Source organism: Talpa occidentalis, unplaced genomic scaffold (assembly GCF_014898055.3).
Source record: "Talpa occidentalis isolate TD23 unplaced genomic scaffold, MPIMG_talOcc4v2.1 talOcc4.2, whole genome shotgun sequence".
Classification (NCBI taxonomy): domain Eukaryota; kingdom Metazoa; phylum Chordata; class Mammalia; order Eulipotyphla; family Talpidae; genus Talpa; species Talpa occidentalis.
Genome location: NW_023602073.1, coordinates 137,969,233 through 137,984,222, shown reverse-complemented (window position 1 = coordinate 137,984,222; position 14,990 = coordinate 137,969,233).

The following is a 14,990-nucleotide window of genomic DNA, read 5'->3' as shown; positions in this document are numbered from 1 at the left end:
TTGACACCAGAGATGTAGCTCAAAGATTTGCTCTGAGAATCAACATTCCAAGGACATATTTAGAGCAAGTCTTGTTATTGACATAGTACATTTTTCCAAATAAGACTTCGGTTTTTTAAATAGGAATGTAAAATTGAACACATGCCCGGGTCACTTCTGTGGTTGTTTTATTCTGTGGATGGTGAAAGTTTGTTACTTGATCCAATCAGCAATGTTATAACATCAGTCAAGTAACTTTAGCAGATATTCTACTCTATGTAAGGGAATGTAAAGTTTGGCTTTGCATGCAAGCTTCACTTAGATGCTGAGCAAAACAGAAGATTTGCAAATGGAACTGTCTTGGAAAATTTGCATGCTATGATCTTTGCATATTCACACTGTATGTCTGAAAATGCTATTAAAACCTATTGTCAGAAGTAAAGATGTGAAAAAAAAAACCTGGTGCAAAAAAGTATGCATCACCACTGTCATCCAGATAAGCATTTACTTTAAAAAGGAAATGTTAAAAATAATTGCTAGAAAGACTCAGTGCCAGGTATTGCGCCCAATTTGGCCATTAGTGCACTGGATGATTGGGACAAATTCCTTCACACCTATGAGTTGTAGTTTCCTCATCTGTAAAGGTAGGCAGCTAGAACAGGATAGAAGTTTATGTCTACTGCATCACTGAATTTCTGTGATTTTATAATACTACCTGAGTCACTCATCCATTAACACAGAATTTCTTTGAATAGAATACATATCCAGTGTCAAAATAGTAAAACATAAATTTTGCCTCTCATCATTTATATATGTGTCCAAATTTACAAATCCATACTATACCAAGTTATGTTACATAATTGCCATGCAGCATCTATTGGTATTATCTCGAAATGCTCTATTTTTCAAGAATCAGTGTCTAAGAGCAATTAAAAATTCAGAATATTGATTTCTTTACAAAACGCACTCATCAACCACTGGTAATTACTCATTTTTGTTTTGTGTGATTAATTTACCTCTTGTCTTATTATCATAATTGCTTCTAATTTCTTCATTCTTCCTTAGCTGAATAATCTTTCATGAATGTTTGTAGGGAAGGGGACCGTGGAGGGATGGATATTTTTATACTATAAGAAAAGACTGAGTAGAGTTAATAATTACTTTCAAGAATATGAAGCAACAGATGGTAATCAGCTATTTTTCATTCCACAAAGGGCAAAGAAAGATGAAAGCAGGAACCAGGAATTTTGTGATTTCCAAAATAGGAGGCTTTGTTCATTGTTACTTTCAAGAATTTGATACCAAGAAAAATTGGGAGATCTATTGGCCTGGATACATTTGAGAATAAAACAGATTTATCTGGGATGGTTGAGCTGCAGGACCTCTTGAAAACGAGACAAAAAATTAAGATTCTTTCTAGTCCTATTTGAGAAATAATGGGGAACACTTCAAAATCACACATGCTTTGTTTCATCTTCTAATGCCACTATCCCCTACACTTCTAAAGACTTTGGTTTATTTATTAGGCAACCCAAGACTCTCAAACTATTTCTCCAAAAGTTGGGATGCTAGTTCTCAGTTTTTGTCTTAACACTCTTTTGTTAAGAGTGTTAACATAATTTCTGCTAAGCTGTATCTGAGCTCAGACATGTGAGTTATATAAATAGTCCCCAAGAAGGTCTAAGACAGAGCAGATCTATCTCGGGTTCAGCATTTCCACAGAAGTGGTTTTGGAGGCACTTGGTCCCGACGTTGGAGTTTCATGAGCACAGAAGAAAAGGTGGAATTGCCTTTCGTGGTCAGAAGTCATTGCAGGGAAGAGAATAGAAGAAGAATGAAAACAGGACTTGAGAATTAGACAATGAGTTAACATTAACAGCTGTTATAAATCACCAAACTTGACATATAATCCTCACAGCAATTCCAAAACCATATCTCAGAAATGTTCATCTAAAACTGCTCTTAAACTAAAGTCTAAGTCCATTCCTATCTTATAGAAAAATGTTAACAGATTTGAAAAGATAGGTCACATGAAAAAATTAAAACAGCTCTTGCATGTAAGAAAAGAATTTAATCTTATTTAATAAGAGAATAAATTATTACATCGTAAAGATGCCACATTTTGAGTATTAAATTGACAAAAGTTAAAAGGCCTTATTAATACAATGTGCTGAAAAGGGTATGGAGAAATAGACCCTTTCACACCTTTCTGAGGGCATTGGATAGACCCCATATAAGGCAGTTTCACAATATCTGCAAAATTTTAAATGCACATACTCTTTTCACCCAACAATTTCACCTCCAAGAATTCATTACTCGATACAGTTCCATATGTATGAAATTTTATATGTATGTTATTCATTTTTGGAATATTTATATCCACTATGTATTTTTTCATAATAGCAAAAGATTGAAAATTCATACTCATTGAATTTTGTAATAGCAAGAGATTGAAAGCAATTTTGGTATCTATCGGTAAGATACTAGTCAACTAAATCATAGTTCTGTCATAATACTGGGGCCATGGGGGGGGGTGTTGCTGACACTCTTGGTATCCTAAAGAAAAAATATAATAAAAAACAGGTTTTCCTAAACATTTTTAAGTTCTTGCCCCACAGTTCACTGGAGTAAATGGCCTAAATTGTAAATTTGAGTGAGAAACTGGGCCAGTGCACCTGAGTCTCCATCTGTCTGCTTCTCCAAGTCAACAGTCTTTCATGGAAACCATTGGGTAGGGCACCTGCTGCTGTCTGAGCTGCTCATCATGAGGTCCACAAGTCTGTCTATATAGCAGTTTAATATTAGGAAATCATTTGGGGATTTGATATTAGGAAATTCTTGAACTTCATTCTCCAGTATCACCTTCATCAGTAATAAATATGTTTTGATTTCCATCTGCTTTGCACATTATCTCATCTCTCAGTGGGTCCAAAACTCAGGTGGAAAAGCACAGTGTTAATTACTGTGTCTCTTGCACCACATATCCATCCAGTCCTGTCCGTTCACAAAGATGAGTCTTTCCTGCCGCAGACCAGCACAGCAGTAGACGATGAGGCCATCTCAGGGTTGAGAGAAGTGCACAGGGTGGTCAGGGAGTCGGTGAAAGAAATGACAAACAGACACACTTCAAGAGAGAGTGTAAATCTGAGTGCAACTTTATTTGAGTCAGTGGTCAGTATATATATGTTTTTCTAAAGGCATAGGATCGGTTATCAGTGAACTAAACCAGCTGGCTCATAGGTTTAGCTTATCATTGACAGGGCAGTGATCTATGTCCGAAGTTACATCTGGACCTAGCTACATTTCTGAGTAGACAGGCTATTAATTCTTTCTTTTGTTCTATGTAATTACTTTTTTTGTTTTAATAACTACTCACTACCACTAACTTATTTATTAATTAGCATGGGTGAATATACTTTTCATAAGATCAAAGCTAACAAAGCCAAGGACACAATCAGAGAAATCATAAAACTAACAATTCTATTATTACACAGAGTTTAGTAATGTTTCATTTGAATTAGCCTAGTTATTAGATTACATATGTTTTTTAATCAGCAATCAATGACCAGAAAAAGGAAAGATTTTAGAAAGACAGTTGTAGCAGAATAAAGTTTGTGGGCCTTGAGAAAGCGAGATAAGGTTCCGTGTGGTCAGCATCCCTTTTAAGTCTTTGTGGCGGCTTCTGATAGTTGTTATCTCTTGGCAGGCATTTGGCTTCTCTGCATCTTAGGGAATTTGCTGTTCTCCCACTGCGCACATGGTTCCTTGCCCACGCCGGACCTCAGGGACCATGGCAACAGCCATTAGCCCTGAAGGTCATTGCAGGGGGAGGTGCAGCACTTTCCTAGTACAGACAGATCATCTTCAAGTTAGGCCGATGGGAGAAAAACACGAGGTACAGAACACCTTGTGTAGGATGCTACCATTTGGGTAAAAAGATGGAAAGGAAGTATGTTCATTTGTACCTGAATAGCATGTCTCTAAATGGAAACCTAGGAACGAGAGCACTGGTCACCTCAACAAAGGGATAGTGACTGGGGACAGAGGCAGCAGGAGATTTTTCACCATGTTCACTTTTGTACTGTTTGGATTTTGAATACATAAGGATGGCTGAGCACATGAGTTCATTTCTTCTGCAGTACTTATTCCTAAAATTATCTCTACTTCTTCCCCTCTATTTCTTGCTTCCCAACAAATTCTATTCCATTGTTGCTAGTGTTAATAAATAATTTAACTGTGTAACAGGGGAGAAGGCCAGTAACAACCCAGGACTGTTCCTGGGTCCTTTCCCTGAAAATTAAGGAGGACACTCCCCACTCTGTCTCTCCATGGTCTTCCTCCATGAAGGGCTCTTACCACCAAGTGATTTGGGTTTTGATGATGCAGAACCACGTGGTGGAGGGTGGGGTCCCTGGGGGGAAGAGCAACAAGTTAAACAGGGAAGAAGCTTGGAGAGAGAGTCAGATTCTTTGACAAAGATCGATGCAGGATTAACTAGCATGTGTGAGGAACGAAGGTAGGAGAAAAGAAAGGACTCTAGGAGGTATGTCTGGGAACATAGATAAATGTCATGGTTCTTGGGCTGAGATGGAGATGTGGGTCATGGCTTCTGTGGGCTTAGAAATATTAGAACTTGGAGCTGGAAATTGTCACGACTGTGCTCTGCAGCTTTGCTTGGCACCTGATTCAACAGACACAGGAAACTCCTTAGGAGGATGAGAATCCCTTCCTAGAAAGTCTTCTCTTCTACTGGCTCATTTGTTGTAAAGAAGCATTATCTCTTAGCTGAGCCTCTAATGATTCACCAAACCAGGTGCCTGCTATTTTCTTTTCTTCCAGAAGAATATAATAAGTTTACCAATTGCCTGAGTGTCCCAGAGCTCCTGATGAAGAGTTTTGTTCTCCACCAGACAACAAATAGAAGCACTGGGCAGTCAGGCAGGGCACAGGGCTAGTTTAATCAGCACCTCCAGGTCAGAAGACCCCATGGGGAGGAGACTGAGTCAGAGGCAGATTCCCCCAGCAGTGAACCCCATCACTGCAGACGCTTTGTCCAATCACTGAAACTGTAATTCACATTGCTCCCAGCCCTGATTACTTCTCTTTTCTTGAGTTTATCTTTGAAATGCCTATCTTGGCAACTCATTTAACATTTAATTTTCATTGATATGGAAGATACAATACTACACAATTCTTATGTAGATCCTAAAAGACATAGCCCAATGACTTTATCACAAATTTCCTTCCGTCCCAATATAAAATCCTAATGATGTAATTTTTTTTTTTACTCTCACATTTTATGGCTCACATAGCTCATAACCTGGAAACACACACATACACACAGAAAATTGGGGTTAAGTAAGATTTCATGGCCTCTCTGCTGAGGTCTGTTGTGGAGTTTGCAAGAGTTCTTGTGTTTCTGGCATTTTCATTTGTTTCTATCAGGAGACAGCAACAGAACTTTGGTTTAAAACTCTAGGAAAATTCTTGTTGCAACAATGAATGTTGACTGTCATTCAGACACCTAAATGGAAACAGAATTCTCTACAGAACAGGGGGTGCTCTGAAATGCATCGCAATAAGAAATCCTCTCTTAGACTTTTTACTATTATTTGTGAGAGCAGGATGAATAGAGACTACTGAAAATGATAGGTTCTGGATGTCTTCCAGGTCTCCTGTTTTATTTTTGGTGTATCCCCACCCCCCCACTCATGGAAGTCAAATTATCCTAACCAGATAGTGTTTGTACTTGGGAATGCTGCTTATAATGGGAACGTAACTTTGAATTTCTATTATACATGTACTTTCAAGACCTGATTATAGTTATCCTGTATTTCTAAATCCACAGCAAGTATTTGTTGCTCATTGGGATCACTAACTCCTTGAATCACTTATGGATTAATGAATTTGAATTTCTTTATTTGCTTACAAAGATGTTTCACTTAATGAAATATCACCACTGAGCTAGTTCATTTTCCTTAAACTCGTGAATTAGGGTAAGTGACTGAGGAAATGAACACCCCTTCTTTCTATTTCAAGCAAGCTCCTAACACCAGGCCACACATCAGATAATGCATATCAGTACTCCTTTTCTGATGCAAAGGGAAATAGGAAGCCCTTAGCTGGAGATAACCGTCCAGTCTAGGAAATCTCTGAGTCTCTACCAGTGGAGGAATTGGCCAAATAACCATGAAAAACATTTCAGACTTGTAGACAGAAAGGCATCTTACTTCCTTACTGGGCAAAGATGCAGAGCTGAACCACTACCCCCAAGCACTCTTATTCCCAAATTCTACTACTCATATCTCTTTGTTCTTCTCCCTTGTGATGACTCCTGCCTTTCCACTGAGTTTTGAAAGCATTTTGATTGAGCAGTATCACTGCAGCCTTTACCTTTCAAATCACGATGTTAACTTGAATCTCTGCTAAGCACAACTTTTGCAGGACTAGGTAATAGTTTGATGGCAAGTATGATATAGAAAAGGGGAAGGAGGGTGTGCTAGTGGCAGCTTTTATAAAGAAATGACAGTCATAATATCGTTTTGTTCTTTTTTTGTGTGATGAAAAATTAGACCAACTAAAATCATGACTTATTTCAATGAATCCATCCAGTTACAGAATGTTTGATGGTTCCCTTACATTCCCCATCATTATGATATTGTTTTCCTCTTTGGGAAATTGCTTTGAGAGGAAAAGGACAAGACACCAGCACCTTCTTGTACTAGTCATGTGATTAAAAGTTGACTGATACTTAGTGCTAGTTTGTTGCTATGAAATTGCAGGCATGAATGATCTGGCAATGATACCCTAAACTTAAAAGATAAACAATCTGCTACATCTTGGTTAGGAGACTACATCTATAAACAGTCTCTGCTTGATTTGACCACAGGTGATTAATAATTAGAGCAAGGTTAAGGTATTCCAAGTGCAGTTACTCCTTAAAGCTACAGCCTCAAGTAATGGAAAACACCCTGCCATCATACTTTGAAGAACAAGGTAATGGTAGACATACACTGGTTTGGCCATTCACCTTGAAAGCAAAGAGAGATGTTAAGGGAACCCACATCTCCTTGAGGTGATCTGCCCATAGAAGACTTGGTACACCAGTAGGTGCCCCCTGAGAATATGGAGATAAATTTGCCTCTGCTGGTTTAATAAGTAAATAAACACATGCATCTATGACTGGGGAAGTACATTCTAAGAGATTACCAACTGGGGCCTCCCTGGTGGCCTACGTGTTAAGGCTCAGCACTATTACCATGATTGCCTGAGTTCCATCCCCTGCCAGGGAGTTAACCTACACATGGCACAGTAGACCTCTCCTGTCTCGCCCACTGCTCCCCTCAGAGTGTATTTCAGTGGATCCACTTGTTCTGCTCCCCATTCTGTTTCTAGTGAATCCTCTCACCACCATTTTCCCCTCACTCCCCACACCTCTGACCTACACCCCAGCTCTTCTATGCAAAAATTAAAAAAAAAAAATCTTAAAAAAAACTTTTTTAGAAAAATAAGAGATTACCAACTGGTGACATCAAAACTTCAAGAAATTTCTGGAGATTTTGTCAAACTTTTCAAGATGGCAAGGAGCGAAGTTGCACTCATGTTACTCAAATAATGGGCGATCATGGTAAAGAGTCACAGGGAAATAAAGCAGACAGAGTACCCCCTCAGAAGCCTTGGGCTCAGGGATTGCAGATCCTGAAGGGCTGCTCAGAAGTGAACCAGAGCCAACAAATCCTCTCACCAGAACTGGGTGACCACGGGTCCATGGCCAAGCTTTGCCATTGTGATGACATTAGAATTATGTCTCTGCGGACCTCTGCATCCTCCTTACTTGGTGGTTTCATCTTCCATAAGACTTAATTGCCTTGCAGTTTTCTGTCCCTTGTGAGTCCTTCCGTTCCTTCATTTAAAGTATTTTTTGCTTCTATTGGACCAACTGCTAGATGCATCTAATAGACCTTTGATTTGGAATGTCAATAAAATGTCTTCATTTTCAAGAGAATCCCATTAGTATTTCTTCAATAACTCATAAGAATTATTTCAATTTAACCAGGCTGTTGGCCATTATATCACACGCTGTGTTCACAGAATAAGGTTTTGCCAACTGAGTCATAGAAGTTGACAGAAAGGGAAACAAATGCTTCCATGATATTCTTAGGAACTGTCTAAAACTGAGATAGATTATTATTTGAGGCCCAGAGACTCAAACGTGATGGCTCCACGTTTGAGTTACCTTCCATTGCTAACAACTTGTATGCAGACTGTGTTTCCACAAGGTAGCATCCAAATAGTTGAGTCCCAGTTAACAGTACCACAAAGACTAGAGCTGTTTATAAGTACATGACTATGTTGAGGGCTGTTCCTCCACTTTTCTCATTCTGTTTTGGGGGGCACCAGTCCCATCTTCATCCAGGTAAGCAACGTCTGTGGTTGCACTGTATCTGGTCTTCAAGGTCACCTGCCCTGGTGCCACACTTGCAGCCATGAACTCTTCAGCACACAAACTTGCCTAAGCAGGTGGAAAGCACAGGATAAGAGAATGCTGGAGGGAATTTGAGAAGCAATAGCCACATCTGAGATGTGAAAAATCTTTTCTGAAAAGTGCCCATACCAAGCAGCTGGTAATTAAGCTATTAAAATAATTGAATACTTATTTTAAATTTCTGTGTGAGAAGTTGCATAAGCATTATAATAGAACAAATTGAGTATTGAACCAGATGACAAGAAATACTGTTTTGGGAACTCTGCTATTAAGTTGTTTAGTATTATACATACATTTGGCATGGGGGATGTGGTGGTATGAACAGTAGCTTAATAGATCCCATAATATAAATATATTTTTGCTTTCAAAGGAGAAAGAATGAATGATATCGATAGATTCAGGCTGATATAGAATTGAATACTTAAATATTTTAAAGTTAATGAATCATTAAGCCAGCTCTTACCTTCCTATTTCCTTCTATTTCCTCCTCCTTCCTCATTACCTCCTTTAACCTCTTGAGGTTCTGTCAGTAACCAGAAACTGCCATCCACCTGTTAATAGAAAGTTTTGCTACTTCGTTTTCTCTCCTTATATATTTTTTATATATAGTCTAGGTTTGAACTACTGCTGTCTTTTTACTTTGTCTTTGAGTTCTTAGAAAGTGTAAAATAACTATAATGATAGACAATTAGGGAATGAAAGGGTCCAATATACACATATTTACCTAAATCATTGGTGATAAAATGTTTAATGTTTAAGTTCAGTAAAACCCACAGTGCTAGAGAATTGTTTACATCATTTCTTAAGATTCTGAAGGAAGTAACTGCATAAGAAGGAAATATTGCTTTGTGTCGAGGGCCAACGCTTGAAAGATGAAAACTAAATACAAGAAATTGCTTGGAGTGGATTTAACCGTGGTCGATAATTCCAGAAAGCACACTATATCTTCATTCTCTGGAAATTGACTCTGCTAGATTCCTGTGTGTGTGTGTGTGTGTGTGTGTGTGTGTGTGTGTGTGTGTGTGTGTGGGTGAATATGAGAGAACAAGAGAGATACTTGTTATTTGGGGGAAGGTCTTGTTTTCTTCAATCAGAAATATCATATTGAATAGAAATTGTTTGATTGTGGGGGTTGTTATGTGATCCTTTCAGCTTAAAAATAGCAGTTCTCCACGCTATTAATTCCCTATTCAGAGGACTTCATTGTTTAAACACTCCTGTTTGTTTCCTGCTCACAGTTGCTGATTTGGATAGAATCCTACCACATTCATTAACCAGGGAAGCATTCAGGGCTCTTGTTGCATGTAATTAAATGAGTGGTTGCTTTTTGATACATATATTGAAAAATATATAAAATCTACTTCCAGTCATGAAAAAGAAACACACTGACTACAAAACAAATCCATCAAGATGGACTCAAATTTGCTTTTGACAAATTACCACCGACTGAAAACTTTTAAGACTTCTGCAAAATGGCTTTAAAATGAACTTCACCAATAACTGTTACTTTGAGGTATGAACAGCACTAAAATAACCAGTACGACCAGGATCTGGCAAGACAGAATGATCTGTATCATTGGCTAAAAATGCTTTGAAGCATTTAATGTGAATGTGAATTAGAGAACTGAGGAACTTAACATGAACAAAATGAGCATGTCTCTTACTTGCCTGGATACGACTGTTCTCTAGAGACTTTCGGTATCATCTCTACGCTACTGCCCAAATGTTCTTTTTTTTTTAAAGAAAAAAAAATTATTTATACCAGCGCTGGGGGTAAAGGCCTGAGAGGATTCACCAGAGACAGAGCAGGGAGAAGAACCGGCAGACGGACCGAAAGCACTGCTGAGGGGAGCAGTGGGTGAAACAGGAAAGGTCTGCTTTGCCATGTGGGTATCTCCCTGGCTGGCCGGGAATTGAACACGCACTGCAGAGGCTGAAGACTGCTTCACAGCGCTGTGCTCAGCCCACTGCACCACCGGGGAGGCTCCCCAAATGTTCTTTTCCAGATTTTAGTTAAAGTTCCTAGAAGTTTCCCTCCTATAAGCAAATGAAGTCCAAACTTCTTCATGAAAGGCAGTGCTTTCTGGGTTCTGATCCCTCTATCTCTCCAGATGGTGATTCTCTGCTAGTCTCACTGGCTCCCCAACCCCACCAATCCTCTCCCCACCTCTGTTTTATGCTGAAGCACAGTTGCCCTTTCCCACCTGTATGCACACCCTTCTTGGTCCTTCAAAATCAAGTTCAGAGGGCCTCCCCGGTGGCGCAGCAGTTGAGCACTGGGTTGCTGCCTGCAGCCTCTGCAGCGCGGGTTCGATCCCCGGCTGCTCCCTGGCCCCCAGAGGAGGGTCCCACATGGCGCGCAGACCTCTCCTGCCCCCCACTGCTCCCCTCAGCAGTGTACTTCAGTCCTTCTGCCTGCTCTTCTCCCTGCTCTGGCTCTGGTGAATTCTCTCACCCTCCCATGCTTCTGACTGTACCCAGTGCTTGTATAAATAAATAAAAATAAGTCTTTAAAAAAAAATCAAGTTCAGAGATCATCACCACTGGATTCATCCTCAGACCTTTTTCCCTTTGTAAATGTACTATTATGTCTCTTATCCAGCTGGGATGGGATCTGGAGAGTTCATTTTACTAGAAGTGAGGATTTGGGACTGGAGAAAATTGCCTTCAAGTTGTTGTTGCCTAGCAAACATAGATACTTAGATTGGATGTTCACTTGGGTGATTTAGGGATGCTGAAGATTTCGCTGTAAGCTGGTCTTGGCATGCAATGAGTTACACAGCACATGTTCACATCTTCCACCCATGGATGAATTTGAGCCATTTCAGGTTTCTTCATTTCTGCATCCCACTGTCCTGCAGGCTCATGCACTCTGAAGGGCTCAGGAAATGCTTGCTGACTGAATATTTTATTAATGGGAATAAGCATGTTTTGAATATTTAAGTGTTAAAACAATTATATAGCATTCCAGATAAAATAATGACTAATAAGTGTATCAATCTTTAGGATTCATAAGGAGATTGATGCATACTAATTTCATCCTCACAAACAATTCTATGAACACAGCCAAGCATGGCAGAAATCACCATCAGACAAATGTAAGAGATGAGTAGTTTTTGCCTTGCCTCCTCTCCCTGAGTCTGGCTTCATCCTTCATCCTTCTCATACCAAGTTGTCACCAGGGAAATGTCTTATCACAACCAAAACAAACTGTATGGCTGACACTCAACAAATGTCAAGTGACTTTTACTATTGTAAGTTTGCCTTGGTTAAAGGCTTAGCACCTTCATTCTGACAGTTCAGAAATTCAACTACAAAGACTTTCTTAGGCTCTTAATACCTCCCCTCAAGGAAGATTTCCCTGAATTCAAAAACATGGATTAAGTATTCTTTCTAAATGGTCCCATAAGATCCTGCATTTACTACTATCCTATTCTATGTATTGTTAATATCTATGCATGTTTCTTTTATCACATTATTGACTTCTCGAAGGTACATCTGATATCATCTATTTATCTCTAAATCTCCCTAAAAGTAGGACTTCAATACAGGTTTGGTCAATAAAGATTGAATATATGTACTGTTTAGAGATGTTTGATCTTTGGAACAAATGCCATAAGATTATGAAATAATCCAAAACTATATTGTCAACTTTTGCATTTAAAAGGATAACTGTCAAATTGTAGCACCTTCTCTTCCTTGTTCACAATGTATGTGGCATCTGACCTGCCCATCTCCAAGGTGATCCTTTGTCACTGCTACATTTGGTGCTGTGATACTCTGGTTCTGTGCTTCCTTAACTAACTGAATTTCTATTCTGTACAACTTCTTTTCTATATGCACATATATCTTCAGTCACAATTCTGTTGATTCTTAACTACTCAGGAGTCATCCTAACTCCTCGAAAGTTTCTTGCATTTTTCTTCCTGATCTGTTACATCTTAATTTTTAATTTACCTGTCAAGAGATAAATCTCACATGCAACTGGATTTAGTTATTTATTGTTTTTTTTTTTTTTTTTTTTTTTTATAGAGGCATGTTTTATTTATTTATTTATTTGTTTGTTCATTTGTTTTGTTTATACATGCACTGGGTACAGTCAGAAGCGCGGGAGGGTGAGAGAATTCACCAGAGCCAGAGCGGGGAGCAGAACAGGCAGAAGGACCGAAGTACACTGCTGAGGGGAGCAGCGGGTGGCAGGAGAGGTCTGCGCACCATGTGGGACCCTCCTCCGGTGGCCGGGGAGCAGCCGGGAATCGAACCGGCGCCGCAGAGGCTGCGGGCAGCTTCGCAACCCAGCGCTCTACCGCTGCGCCACCGGGGAGGCCCTAGTTATTTATTGTTAACATATGTGGTTGATATTATTATTTCCCTAATCTAACAGATAAAGAAAACAAGCTCTCAATAGATTAAATTAATTGAACAAGATCCTATCATTCTTAAGGGACAAAATTTGGAATAAAATCATTGTCTTCTACCTTTTAGTCCATGCTGTTGTTCTCATTAAAAACTTGTTGAGCTATAATTCACAGAGAGAAAATGAATGTCAACGTTGGAATACTATTAGAAAATGGATTAATATAATTAACAATACCAAGAGATTAAAAAAGAAAGAGTATATAATCGTCCAAAGAGATTTTATTCAATACAATTCAATATTGATTCCCAATAAAAACTCTTAGCAACTAAGAGCAAAAGGAAATTTTCTTAATATGTTAAAAAGACTAGAAACATTCTACAGCAAACATCATATTCTTTTTAATTGTGGAAAAATTTCCCCTTTAGTATCTGCAACAAGACAAGAGTACTGACTCTCACTACTATTTGTGCTGAAGGTTGGAGTGAGCAAGGTAAGACATGACAAACAAAAGTTGTTTGAAGGAAAAGCAAAAGTCATTATTCACAGATGATATTCTAAAAACATGGAAAATCAAAACCCATGCAGAGAAAATATTAGAATTAATATTTTTCCCTTAAAAGTAAAGGGAGAAGAGCACAGTAGATTTGCAGGGAGGATGATGGGTACCTTGGTGGGGGGAGTGGTAGGGTGACCACACCCAAGGGGGAATCCTATTCTGTCAAAACACTGGCAAGGATGTGGAATAATGGTAGCTCAGTAACAATAATAAAAAAAAAATAAATTTACACCACATAAGTCTGTTGGGTGTAAAATAAATTTTTAAAAGTGATTGCATTCCAACATATATGTAAAAACCAGTACAATGTATAATTAAAAATACAATTTAAATGACCCTTGAAAATATATAAAAATAATCCAAAGAGAAGAACACTTACAAATTAATAACTCAGTGGCCCAAAAATATTGAGGAAAGACTTGAAGAGGGATTATATTAAGGAAACCTCTGTAGAATAGAAATAAACATAAAAAAGATGTTTAAACTCATTACTAAGTAAGAAAATGAGCAGATACTAATCACAATCCATTTTCTTCCTCTTAGATTTACAAAAATTCAGTGTTGTTATGGGTATGGAGCAACTAGTACATTTATGCAAGGCTGGTAGTACAGAAGCACTACAGAAAACAATTTAGCAGTACCTGGAATGTAGCTTTTGAGCTGTGAATGCAACTCAATTATTTCACTCCTTGATCTGTACCCTAGAGAAACAATTTAGCATATACAAATGTCTATCCATAGTAAAATGGAGCAAATATGGAATAATCAGATGGTAGGTTAATCTATATTAGGGGATATAAATGCATTTCAGCTGCCCATAGTACATAAATAAATGTCAAGAACATAATATTGTACAAAAAAAGCAAAGGTGAAGATGAATATATACAGCATAATTCCATTTATATGAAGTTTTAAAATAAGAATAACTAAACACTTAATTATTTAGGTATAGACAACTTAGGAAGTTTATAAAGGAAAGAAAGGAAATGACAAATACAAAAGTGAAAAGAATCACATTACTTTTTTTTAAAAGATTTTTTTATTTATACAAGAACTGGGGCACAGGCCAGAGGTGCAGAGGGTGAGAGAATTCACCAGAGACAGAGCAGGGAGCAGAACAGGCAGAAGGACCGAAGTACACTGCTGAGGGGAGCAGCGGGCGAGTCAGGAGAGGTCTGCTACGCCATGTGAGTATCTCCCTAGCAGGCCGGGAATCGAACCTGCTTTGCAGAGCGCTGACAGCTTCACAGCGCTGCACCCAACCTGTTGTGCCACTGGGGAGGCTCAAATCACATTACTATTTAGGGAGGAAAGAACGGAATGGCCTTTGAGATGAGTTCCGAAGGAACTAGAAAGGTCAGCGCTATGGAGTTCCCCTGCTGACTCTGTGTGGTGAGCACCTAGGCTGCGCTGATAACCAGCCAGTTAGAATTGGTAGAGCTGGACTAACAAACATCCTTACTGGTTATAAAGAGCTGCCCCCAGAGACCTTGAGCATTCCCTTGCCAAGCACCAAACTGCCTTGACCTTAGGACCTAAATTGATTTACATGTAATCTAACCACTGATATTTGAGTTTAAACCAATTACTTTTCTATTTGTCTCACCCAA